The 14,070-nt window shown below is 38.1% G+C and overlaps 1 protein-coding gene across 1 annotated transcript in view; it reads left to right on the top strand.

Annotated features, from left to right (window-relative positions):
- LOC139735284 (slit homolog 2 protein-like) overlaps nt 1–14,070 on the top strand; it is a 165,147-nt gene that overhangs the window by 28,363 nt on the left and 122,714 nt on the right. The gene's annotated exons all lie outside the window — the stretch shown is intronic.

Genomic DNA, 14,070 nt, shown 5'->3' with positions numbered 1-14,070 from the left:
AAGAATATAAATCTCCTCAAAGAACATGTCTTTTAGATCACCCACAGTGAAACTTTGCACAAAAAACTGTGCCGCCATTCCATCAATCAGCTTATTGGGTGGACTTATTGATTTCCTTCTTCGATGCGAATCGTCGTCGTTCCAGATAAATCAATGTAATTACACTATTTTTACCCCCTTGGGGAATGTTAATGACTAAAAGTAGGACAGAAGCAGACAGGTTGTCTAGAAATAGGGATTTACATTCCAGAAAATTGTCCCCGCATGTTTTGTTTATCTTATAAAAAAAGGCAGTCATTGGCACATTGCATGTTGCAGCTACGAAGTATGTATTCACAGTGGGATACTCTTACCTGTGAAATTCACACTACTGGCTGAAAGAAGGGCATGACAAATGACAAATAATAGACATTAGATGATGTAACACTGGTGAAAGTGTGTGTCATTTGATGATGTTTTCATTACATTGCAAATTGTGACAAATGATCAATATCTCATTACCCACATAAATGTTTTTTGTTGTCTTTTCATGTGAACTACTATAGGAAACACTGTGATACATGTGGTAGAAGATTATCAATAAATGTTCAGCCTCTGTTTTCAAAATACTTTTATTTTGTCAGTGACCATCTGCTCCAAGTCAGTCAGAAGCAGAGATCCTGTTGTCGACTTCTTGCAAATTGTTAACTTACATTAGTTATTTGTAAAATGCATGCTTTATGAAGTGGGAGGATGATGGAAGTGTTGACCAGGTACTAGTAATAGTCAACCAAAGGTTGAAGGTTTGCATCTGTAGTACATTGAGAACTCAGATGTAGACCTCCATGGAATTATTTGGACAAGGTATGAACAAATGGCCCAGGAGGATTTCGGGCTTCATTTTTATCAATCTGACCCCCAAGAAGTGGGTATACATGCTATACACTTAACCACGTACATGGTCCTCCGTGAAGCTAGATGGGCTCCAGGTGACATTTTAAGATGATGTCCTCGTCCCATCCCTGCCATAGGTCACTTGCTATAGAGTTGCAGACCACTGCCTCTGGCACTGTACATTTTTGAGATATCACTGGTTATGACTGATAAGTAATTCTCTGAAAGAACTCTTTGAAAGAACAGAAATTGACTCCTCCTGAAATGGATGAATGGTTGCATCTCTCCTGCACACGCAGGACCTCCATTGAAGTCACATCCTATCTGTTTCACAGGATTCTTATCTCTGAACATGGGTCAGCCTTCATGAGCAGAAGCATCAGAGAGTTTGCAGTTTTTGTGGGTAGCTGCTGGTCTCATGCACAACCAGTGCATCCTTACATAAATTTCAGTTTAATCTATTTGATTCACTTTGTTTTCAGGCCTTTTCAATTTTATAGCGACCTTGAACTAACAGACAATGTTACTGGACAGGACAGAAAGATTTACCATTTTGCGTTGATATCTTTTTTTTTGACAATTTCAATTCTATCAATACCCATGAAAACATTGAACTTTTGATAAAATCCATGATGCTGACAAAAGTTCGGGAGTATATTCTGGAAAGTGTACACCATCAAATTGTAGGTGTGAGTGCATGTTCTCTTTTATCTCACTACTGACTTCAAAATTTTGTTTACTGCTGGGCAACTTGATATTGAAATTTAAATTGTTTGATATTGCCTGGTACTTTGTTGTATACTTTCCCAACAATCAGCAGAATACTCATATTATATTTTGATCCAGGGTTGAGTAAGACGGTTCTGTCAACTATTGTAAAAGTGGAAATTTTCGCGGTGTTGAAATTTTCGCGCATTTCGCGCAACCAGAAGTTAGCGCGAAAATAAAAGCACACAAATATTTTTGCATGTCATATGTTCCAGTAGTGGATGTCTTGATTCCGCAGAATTAAAAACAAGCAAAACTCTTCTTACCTGGTCAAGCGTAAAAAATTAGTTGCACGAAAATATCCACTTTTACAGTACTTGCATCATAATGTGCAGTGTGAAGGTTTGCTAGAGATGGACATGGTTCAAAGAGGTACATTATACAATGCTTTATGATTACCATAGGAACATCATCCTGGCCTGCAGGTCTCTAAAGAATGTCTTCCCAAACAGGTATATTACTGTCAGATATATTTTGGATGAAGAGAACCCTCCAGTTACAGAAACAAATTGTAGGTAGCAGGACTTCGACAAGTTCCAAGCTAGTCAATGTTCACTATGCAAAGTGTTGTCCTTCTCCTATGCTTTATTTCAACTGTATAACAGCAACATGGTTGGGGGGGGGGGGGTGTTAGAATCAGAAAGAAAGACCCAGTTTGACATCGCTGGCACTTGGAGGGGGGAAAAAAGTTTTGCACTGAATAGATGAAAGGAGAAGCTAGACCCATTAGTTATCTCCCAGGTGTCAAGCAGGACAAAAGAGGACCAGAAAATCTCCGGAGATTACCAAACTCATTGGGCCCGCACTCCTCCGCATCGAATGGCAGGACTATTTGAAAATCAGGCACCCCATTCAATCATGGGGTCTCTCCCTTTCTTTGTCCCACTCTGAGCCACCTTTTGCTTGTGTAAAGCTCCCATGAAACACCCTCCCTTCCCCCCTCATGTAGATCCTGTTACTCCCAATTGGTCAAAGGATTTATTTGGACTTATTCAACAAAGTGGAGAAATACCTAGGAATTTACTGTGAGAAATTTCGTATTTGTACTTTATTGTTTACTTTGGAAGACAAAAGATGGAGAAGACAAAGTTTGTTCCCAAAGCTGGAAATCTTGGATGTCAGATTCATTCCTTTTTCTCCCTTTCTTTTAATGAAGTGTTGGTGAGAATAATCTTAAGGCTGCACCTAAATTTTGATGCTTTGATGGAAATAAGGAAATGTTAACAGCGTGATTAGCAGTATTGTTGAATCTTTAAGTGTTGGATATTTACAACAGAATTAAAGTAAAACTTATTCACAAAGTTAGCAATTTGTTTAAAAAAAAGAAGAAGAAAAATGAAAGAGTCTTTAAAGTTGATCCCTCCCTCTCCTCCTGCCCTGTCAATCCTATCCAAGTTTCTTCTCAACATGGCTAGAACTTGATATATCAGAAGAAGTGTAACATTTCATCTTGTATGAAACAACAAGAAATACAATTTCATGTTCTGATTTAATTCAAATCTTTCTTGGATGGTTGAGGTATGTTCTAGTGTTGTAGGGATGATGCTTTCTGAAGCAACTGATTCATCAATGGATGTTGAGCATGCTTACTAGATGAGTTTACTAGATTGAGTTTCAATGTAGAAAGTTTTTATGAAGATATGCCTCATACCAAAATGTTTTAGAAGAGAGGACCACTTCCTCTGAGACAGAAAAATATGGTCTTATTTTTTTTGTATTAAGACAAAGCACAAAAAACAAAAACAAAATGCAATCAAAACAAGACATAAATAATAGATGATCTTGTGATGAAATACACAAATGTGTCTAACATCCAGAGTCATTGGGTATACAAAACTTTCTGCTCCAAGAAAATATGCTTTATCTATTTTTATGAATTTTACCTCAATTTAAACAATATGTCAGTACAAATACATACAATGTATTTGTAATTCCCATCTGCAAGGTATTCTTTTTGAGATTTTTATCAAGCAAACACCAGTACACAAGAAAACGAAAACCTGTGCAAAAACAAGAAAGACTAGAGATTGTAATTTGTCATCACTGACAAATTAAGGTGATCCGATCTTTTTTTTAATCAATGATTCGAGTCCTGATACTGCAAAGTCTCAGCTACAACATATTAAAATCTGAGAGAAATTCACCGAAGCATAAGTAAGATAGTGCTCGATAAAGAGAGTCATGTCAATTTTCACATCTAAAAAATTCCCTCCCATAGAGATAACACGTCATAGCAAAGATAGAAAAAGAAGTACATATGACCTTTGACCCCACTTTGCACAGACAAGATGGCATCTGAGCAAAAAGTGGTTATTTTATGAAATGATCCCTGTAACATGGTCTTTACGTGTGCAAAATATGGGAAAGATAGGACATGTATTCACCAAGATACAGGATGAAACATCTATGACCTTTGACCCTAATTTACATACCCAAGATGGCGTCTGATCAAGTAGTTGTAATTTTGTGAAATAATTTTCGTGACATGAACTAAACATGTGCAAAATATGAAGGTGATAGGGGCTGTTTTTCTTGAGTTATTGCAAAGAAAGTTGCAAAAAGAAAGAAATATTTCAATACATCGAAGATAAACTTTAATTTCAACCAAGTTTTTTCACGTGATCCCGACAACGTATGAAAAAACGAAGGGCACACTTACGATAGCCCTACATCTCAGCTACAACATATTAAAATCTTAGACAAATTCACCGAAGCATAAGTGAGCTAGTGCTCGATAAAGATAGTCATGTCAATTTTCATTTCCATAAAAATTGCACTCCCATAGAGATTACACGTAAACTGGTCAAATTTGACAAGGTTACCTTCCATCCATTTTTTCGAGGTGATATCGTCATCAAATCAAAATTGTTTTATAACATTTATGAAAGAGCATTTCATAAGCTACAACATATTGAAATTTGGGTGAAAATTGGCAAAGGATTAGTGAGATACGCTCGAGTAAACTTGAAATTTGATGACGTCATTTTGAAAATTTACTTTTTTTACTTTATTAAGAAATTTGATATCTTTTAATCATTTTATCAGCATAGCCAGCCCATGAAATGACATGTACAACTCATCACCTTTCAGAATATGTAAAGAAAATGGGGGGTCACCGTCCATCCTGACGAGTAAAATCCGATTTAAAATTGGCGGTTTTTTGGCATAGTTGCACTGTGTGTCCCCATTGACGCACGCGCGGAATTTTGAATTTGACGGGCCCGTATGACGTCATATTGAGTCGGATCGACTTGAAACTTGGTAGAAATATTCCTTGACATTTTGGACATCCGATCGGTGTGAAAAAATTGAAAATTTCTATTTTATATTAGCTGTGCGTGCGAATATGTGCGCGCGCGTACGCGTCCGTCCAATTTTTTCAATTTTTCAAAAAATGCTCCAAATGGTCTGAAACGTGTGCAAAAAAAATTTGAGCTGGATTTGAGCATACAAATATTTCAACGCGCGCGTACGCGCGCGTTTTGAGATAAAAATGAATTTTGAGAATATGAGTAGAATGCGCTTGACTTGAAATATATGTGACGTAATTTTCATTGAAATATTCCATTCCATTAATGAGATATGCATGAAAATGTGTTTTCATATAATGACGTCATAGTGACGTCACGGTCGACTGATCGCTATGATTTTACTTGCGCTGTCGTCTTTGCGACATGATACATATATGGTATAACTCTGACATTGAGAGGCAATGCACTTTCTGAGCTAACCTCTGCACAACTTTTGAGGAGAAATAAAGAAGAAGAAGAAAAAGAAGAACAAAGAATCAGTACAGATACAGAAGGTGATCCGAGAGGATACTCGGATCACCTAAAAAGTATGTCCTTGCTAAAGTAATATACTGTATATAGTCACTTACAAATGTCAATGTTTTGATAGTGGGTTGTAGAAATATACATGTTATGTACATAATTTTCATTTTATAGTAAGTATGAAGAGCATCTGTTAGATGTAATGTGTAGTACCCTCCTTATACCCCCATACCAAACCTCCTGTTTGTTGAAGTGGCCTCATTATGTACATGCAGGGAGGTGAACCGTCTCGCCTCCCTGGTTCATGAAAGTTACATGGAGACTCTCTTCGTAATGGCCATCCGTTTGTGTAACAACAATCACTTATAATGATTCCAAAATTGAGAAAAACATTTTGGGGATCTTCCTCCTTGTGTTACCCCAAATGAGCAATAGAATAACCAGCAAGCAAAACACCTGTGTCTACATGACAGGGCAGACACTCTATGAGGGTGAATCGGCTGAGCAAACATTGGCTTCAATAGATCCGTGTTTAAAAGTCACTGTCCCTTACACATACCAGTAATGTCCAGCCACCCCTACTCCACCCCCTTTAGTAAACTTACATATTTCTCGCGAGTGGAGTGGGCAGATATACAGCCCGCTGGCGGCAGGGGGACTAGTAAGGAGGAAGATCTCTGCTGCAAACAATCCAAACAATTGTCAACTGATGAGTGTCAATTGTGCCCATCCTGGCTTAGTCCCATTGTATTGGTTTAAGAGTGGGTTGAAGAAGGGGAGTTAGAAAGCCTGCTCCTGCATAGCCTGGTGAAGTGACAGGAAGCAGCAGGGAGATCGTATAAATGACTTTGTTGCGGTTCTCAAAATCTTTTGGAGGGTACCTCAACATCAGATCAATATCCCTTCTTCAAGACATGCCAATCATGGCTAAATGAATGCTGTCACTTTGTTTCCGGTGAATTGTTTGGCAAACAATATATGAAAATAGATGTTGCATAAAAAAGAAGATGGTAGTTATAGAAAGGAGTGAAGAGGTATCATGCAGAAAGAAGTGTTTTTGACAGCTATGTAGTATCAAGATGAATGGCATTGATCCAGCGAAAATATCAGTTGTGAAGAAATACCACTCCTTTTTATTTCTGCTGTTTTCTCTCCATCTCCCATGATGCCATTTCTGACACAACACTATTAACCTGTTGAGGATTGGCTGATTTTGCTACAACACGCATTTCCCATCCGCATAGACACCATTTGGGACTACTCTTCAAGGGGTTAAGATGAACTTCAAAAGAAATGGCGTGTTGTTAAACATGTTTGTGATGAGTCAGATGATGAGAGCAAGCTTGAAATCCTGTTAATTCCTACAGAATACTGGAACCCAAATCAGACCATGACGAGGCAAGAATGTTTACTGTGTATACTAAAGTGTGTGTAACTTGATGTTATGATATGTAAATCATGAATTTGAGCTTTCAGAATCTGTTTGGGTTATGGTGGTATTTCTGGAGATATTAATATGGTCAACATTCATTTCTAAATGTTGACCATGAAGTATTCTGCTTCGTATTTTGCACCTGATGAAAATGAAAATGGAGTCTCTGAAAAAGAGATGGAGGGGGGGGGGGGGGGCTAAGACACGAGGAAAAGAAAATTTCATTTTTTTTTTCTTTTTGCCTTATAACCATGTGGCTTTTGTTTGGGAGAAGTTGAATGAATAAGAAATTGGAACACCCCAGAGGAGCATGCCTTACCTTGACCGTATTGACTTATAGATGGGCCATATTTCCCAGCTGAATGCAGGCATCCACTACAAAAACATGGGGGAAAAGTTATACATAGAAATTTGGATTGTGGATGGGGGTTACAGGGTGTGGAAGGAAAGTTTTGATGCCTTTGAGTTTCCTGTGGAATACCAAATCAGAGATTTCTGGGGGCTACGCCTTGTGGGAATTAGACTGTATCAAGCGTCAGCTCCCACCCAAAGGCTTCTCGGCTAAGCAGGATGGAAACTGAAATTTTTTATATTAGTTTGTATACAGCAGAGAGTTGAAGAGGAGTTTTGCAGAGAGAGGGAGAGGGAATGGGGGGGGGGGGGTAGGGAAAAATGCCAGGTAAGATGAATAACCAAGTGTGAAAAGGCACACCTTTTGAGAGTAATACATCATTTTTGTGCGTGACGGTATGAAGTCTTGGATGTTGGAGTGCCCAGCCAGCAGGGACACAGAAACGGAAAGATGAATGTGGAGAAAAGATCATTGGAAAATTCTCCATGCAGTTCATCGTCTTTGAGATGCTTCAGGTTGAATTAAAATAGAGTACTGGTACATCAACTCTCAAGTTTGCTAATTACAATATGCAAAAATGCCAAAATGTGGGAACTGTGCATCACAGAACAAAAGCTGGTGATTTTCTTCCAGATTTGCAATGTGGTGAAACCATTGCATCTGCAAGAAAGTAATCCTCATTCACAGCCCCTAGAAAGTGATGTAGGAAATCACTGAATTTCTCGTTCTAGCCAAGATGAAATGCTACAGCTCTATATGAGAAAAGTAACAGCATGTTACAGAATAATAAAAATTACTCTTTTTGCAGATGTGCACTATGCACAAATATGTATTTAATTGTGACACTTTCACAAAGTTGCTTGGACTTGGAGTGCCTGTATCCAGTTTTGTTTTTTAATTATAAAAAAAGGAAGCCCTGAATGCAAGCATTACCTGAACTCTGCAACAGTTTCAGGAACTGAGTGGTGGTTTTACACATCTGGAACATGCCTCGGAGGAAATGATATGGCAGTCATAAATACCAGTGCCCATTGTCCGACCAGCGATGATGAATTTATTGCATGGACGTGGCATTGATCAGAGGTCATTTCATGATGTCGTGCTACCAATTGTAGAGAGAGGTGCAGTTCGAGAGCAAGGGGAGATTTAGTAGCTCTTGTTGCATGCACTTGTTTCTGGGTCACTACTCTTGTGGTTTGATATCTGCTGTCATACACACACACACACACACACACATACATACAAAATTATTTTTTCTTAAAGATGAGCATCAAGAGAGGTGACCTTGCAATATTTATTCATAAATTCATCCTAGGACATTCTTTTTTTACAAATATGGTATTCAATCAATCATTATGAATAAAAAAAAAACACGCCATTTGTGAAAAAACTTGTTTATATTTCCACTTCAGTCTTTCCTTGCCATAGGCATCAATTTACCATGTGGCAATGGACACTTGGACACTATTGTATGATACGATTAACGGATGCATACTATTACCTTATTGTTGGAACAGTAGGGCCTACCTACTATTGATTGCTTTGGCTTGACATGTCCTTGGCATGGCGGGTTCACATTGTGAGATTAAATTTATTAATTCAGTTTTCATTGCCAGTGTTTGTTCACATATATTAATTTGTAGCTGGACCTAGAATAGATGGAATGCCAATGTTTTCCTGTTTTAGGGTGAAATTGTAGTGATTGCTCCTACCATATAAACAGGGACGAAAATTCTTTTGTCAAGTAAGACCTTGGACTATTTTTTCTCTCTTTAGCGAATGATGCAAAAATATCAGGGATTTGGCCTGTGCTACATGTACATTAGTAAGACTCAGGAATGATTGTTTGAAGGAGTGGGAAAAGCCCTTCTAAACTTTCCTTGGGTAAGCTACAGCTAGAGCTCAAATAGTTAAAAATTTTCAATATTTTGTATCTTCAAGAATGCATGAGTTAAGGCATATTAAACATACTCACCAAAGGCTTGTAGTCAGATTTAGAAAAAGAGAAGAAGGGGAAAGGGGAGAAGAAGAAATGGATGGAAGAGAAGAATATTCTCAAACTTTAAGTTACTTCAGTTATCAATGTAAGTCCTTCATGATGATGTACTACAAGATCAATTTGAATTATTTGCCTCATCAATCAGACATTCTCCATCATCCCTCCACAACAAGTGACTTTTGCAATGCTGCACAATGGCAAACAATCACACTGGGTTATTACCCTCCTCACCTTTACAGTGAGTTAGCCGCAAAGAAACCGTTCTTTTACTGATCAGGCATAGTGGTTTAAAGCAATCAATCTCTGCGTTGTATAGGAGACTCCTCCAGCATGGCTTTTGTTCAAGTCAGTTTCCTTTTGTGCACAAAGTCCGCAAAAGACGATAATATCAACCAGCTAAATAAAAGAAACCCATCGCCCGTCAAGGACCACATGCGGGTCTAACTCCATCTCATAACCATCATTTTAAAGTGGTAGTGTGCCTGAATATCCTAAGTAAATTGATTAAAGTGCAAGAGGTGTATGATTTGAGGTTACACAGCCAAACGCCATCACGTGTACTTATACAGCTAAGGGATGTTGATATCAGGGAGGTGGGACCACATCCCTGTTGATATGGTTGCCATGGTTTTGTTCCTGTTTTAGAGAAAAATAGATCTAGACCTTTGTGTTGTTTCAAGTCTGTATGTTTTAAATAGGATGGAACATATCATCCAGCTGGGAACCAGGAGGGCGCTACTGATTTGAGCATAAATAAAAACGAAACAATCAATTTGAAACAATCAATTTTCAAGAAATAAAGAGTTTACCTAATCATAAGTGGGTAGATATATAAGCATTGTTCAAAATATTGGGTGAAATAGTGCCTTTGTGGTTTTGATTTTTAACAATTTACTAAAAATGAAAATGATTTAAAATGGATACCATAATGAAGAGAGATGAAGCTCTACAATGTGATACCAATAATTCAATACCCCTTCTCCCCCCCCCCCCCAAAAAAAAAAAAAAAATGTAGTAACACCCTTCTGGTTCTCTACTGATGAAGTGCACATGAGAGATTATGTCTTGTGTATTGAAGAAAAACAAATATGGCAACTTTCTAGGGTATTGGAAGTGAAAGTAAGGAGTTTCAGGCTTTTTATGAAAATAAAAACTATGCTTGAGTTGTTTCACAAGTTGTGTCAATTATATAATCATAGATGAAATATAATTATTTGAGAAACAGAAGGAGGTTAATCTTGGTGATGTTGTATTAGGAATTTAATACTCTCCTGCATGTCAGGGCGATAATATAAGCATACATAATGTGCAGTAGGACCCATCATTAGAAAACAAGGTTAAAGGGGGTATAAAAGTGGTCCTTTAAGTTATCTGAGCCAATTGACTGTCATAGTCACTGGATAGCATGAGGTTATTGGCTCCTTTTATTACTGAAGTGTGTTGATTTATCGCACAAAAAATGTGTCTCGTGTTGCTACTCACAAGAGCCTTTGTATATTACACATGCTGGCGAAATCCAATTTATTAATGCAGCGGTGAATTCCACGTTGTTCATCTGCATCACTGTACACAATGAGACGCCGAGAAATGGATTAGTACATCGAAGGGAAGTTGTAGCTTTTGCCTAGATCCTCTCTTAAGATGGAGACCATTATAGCACATCTGAGTGACTCAACGAAAGCAGGGGGAAAAAAAGCTTTTGGAAATCTTGAGATTTATTTGACAAAATTGTCGTAAATCTCTCTACCAGTCCATACAAATGTCAGTATTCCTTTCTCCAAAGCCACCTCAGCACTTCATTGTACTCCATATAATTTTAGGGGAAAAAAAGGAAATAGCTCCAGGAATTTGATCTTCCTGAAATCCATCATTTCTGGAGTTTCGTTTCCATTTAATTGCTTGTTGCATTTGTGAAGGAGAGGTGATCTGAAACATCTGAGGGAAGGGTATGCCAAAGACAGATCTGGGAATCTCTCGGGGGATCACATATTGAAGTGGTGGTAAAGGTGATACTAGTGATGAAAAATTATTCGTTTCTCACTCTGAAAACTCCCTGTCACAGTTATCATAGAGCACTGGATTCTAGACAGAAGGTGTGCTCTAATTTCACAGGTACAATGTATATTATGAAGGAAGTGATACAGGATATGTAGGCAGGAAAAATTAAAGTGGAAATATTGCTTGAAGGCCAAATTTGTTTTGATGATACAGTTGAATCATGCTGTTGTAAATATAATATGAATTAATTTTCTCTTGAGAGCTTGGTGTTTGGGATCTTTAGCAATGTTATGATCTAAAGTTTCCCTGAAATTCACTGTTGCACATACCCCAAGAACATGGGTCATGAGAAAATCAATTGCTTAAATTGAGATTTTTAGTGTTTCTCAAACTTGTATCATGTTTCCTCAAAACTGTCTGTGAGTTCTATCTCCTTATGAGGAGAAGTGCAAAGGAGGAGCTAAGGTAAAGTTTTGAAAGTGTATCGCATTGAAACTACCATGCCTAGTGTTTCATCATCAGCTAGTGAGCGACCTGAGACTTGAATGCAGGGTGGATTTTCCCCTCTCTCCTCACTCGAGTTCCACGTTCGTCGTTGCCCACATTCTCTTGGTTCCTTTCTTAGTTTTTCTGAAAGCTGCTTGCCAACCCTACATCTCTCCAAGTTTGTTTTTACTATTCCAAAAATGAAAGGGACTTGTAAACCAAGAGTAGTTTATTTAGATTCACTTGTGGATTCTTTGTGAGTGCCTTTCCATGGTTGAAAGAGTGACCTTTGACCTATAGACTGCTAACAAAAAAAGAAAGGAGTCCCACCCTGGAATCTGTCGTGGGCATCACCTGACATGGTAGATTTTCTACCTGAACTGCACACCTGTAAAGCTTGGAATGGGGCATGTGTGCTTGTGTTTGTATGCACAGCTTATTAGTTGTAAACATGGTAGATCTCAATAACACTTGACCAATAATTTTTTTTTTTGCTCCCTGCCTGTGATTATTCTCTTGCATGTTAAAGTTGTGTGTGTTTTATAGATTGGGAGGGGGATCTCAGGTGGGTGGGGATGGCTTGGTCTAGAGGTCTGAACAGTTAGTGAATGCATTTTATATGCGAAGTCCACCTACAAAAACGTGTGTGCAGTGGTGCTTAAATGCCTCATTTTCCACAAATAGGGTAAGACATGTGATTGTATATATTAGCAGTGTTCACAGTAGATAGGCCCATACATTTTTAGTTATAAATTTCTGTGACAAAAATAAACATATTCTAGTAAAAAGTGATAATAATAATTATACTAGAGCAAATGCATTCAATTCATTTTGTTGTGGTGGTTACATCAATGTTGTCAGCGAATGATAGAAATCAAATTATTGATGTTTCCTATGAACTGGTATTTAGAGTGCACATTGTCAAGCAAACTATTAGATTAGTAGATTTTATGTGACCACAAAGAATTTCATCACTAAAGAGATGCAGGGATGCCAAGTTCGAACAAATTTTATGAGTGAGATTTTCATGACTCGGCATCTCAGCATGCGAATGTGTGCGCGAGTGAGGGTGTGGGAGGGGTTTTCCCCCCTGTGGCCTCCCACGGTAGGGAGCTTTTTCAATTTTTAGCTCTTAATGGTGCGATCAGGTACATACTTAAGTGACTATTTTTTACTTATTTTGAAAGACAAAAGGGAAATATACCTTCAATTGCAACTATCACTTTAATCTTTTGAGCTATGCTCATTATTATAGGCCCAAGTTGCAGACTTTGCCCGATGCGTGAGAAAAATGGGTGTCATGCGTGAGATCGTGAGATGGCCCCTAAATGCCTGAGTCTCACGCAGAATGCGTGAGACTTGGTAGCTCTGGAGATGAGAAAATGATCTTAAATACAACTGTATGAACTAGAAATTTCTGTTTACTGTCGTTTTGCCAACTTATGTATACAGCCTGTTGTACTTTGAATATGAAATTACACGTTTCAGTTACAAGCTGTTCTTAAGAATCCTGTCTTTGCTGATGTCAAATTTCTGTGGTAAAGTTTATGCATGGATAGATTTATATCAGTACATCTTTACATGTTTGTGTTCAATGAAAATATTAATTTACATTTGTAGATCTAAACCAAACATTACACAAGACATGGATGTCTAAGTTCATCTATCTCTGTTGTGGATTGTGGTTTACCAGTTAGGAATGCTGTGGTAGATAGATTTTTTTCCTCCTAATTTTAGGATGTAGTGCAGTCTTCAATGTATAGTGGCATCAAAATGTACAGTGAACTGAAATGTGATATGAAATTGCTGTTCTTGGCTGTTCAGAGACAATATTAAACTACATCTAATGTGTGTCTTTCCCCATACATTGCAGTCAGTATGCTGTTGTGGACTACATTCTTATGCTCCCTAGGAGCATCACGCAGTTCATGATCCAACATCTGTTCTGTATCACGACTGCATGGCACATTTGTATGGCACAAGTGTTGTTACTGTTCCAGCGGTGAACAATTCCTCCAAAAAATATGACAATAACATGGCATACAAAGCCTCCAGCAAGCAGCAGCATTCCAACGCTGTTGTGAGATAAATGGCCGCAGCCAATGGTTAATGGTGCGTGTTAGCGCTCTCTTTGTAAAACTTAAAAATGAGCAAATCCATCGGCAATGTCTGAGTTTAATGCATGTCTCTGGGTCGTCTAAGTTCATTTTTCCTCCCTTTATGATGGTTACCTGTCTTGCTAAACAGAAAGCTTTGCTGCAGTCCATTTCTGTTTTTTCCCCTCTCCATACACTGCTTGTGTGTTCAATATTGGCAACCCCTTACGTACTTTATACATTGCAATTCATAGGGAAAGGGCACTGGCAGTCAATGCAGAGTTGGGCAACAA

This window comes from Diadema antillarum, unplaced genomic scaffold (assembly GCF_040938485.1).
Source record: "Diadema antillarum isolate AM-2024a unplaced genomic scaffold, OU_Dant_1.0 seq00000569_RagTag, whole genome shotgun sequence".
In the NCBI taxonomy this organism is placed as follows: domain Eukaryota; kingdom Metazoa; phylum Echinodermata; class Echinoidea; order Diadematoida; family Diadematidae; genus Diadema; species Diadema antillarum.
This window is presented reverse-complemented; position numbering and strand designations above follow the sequence as displayed.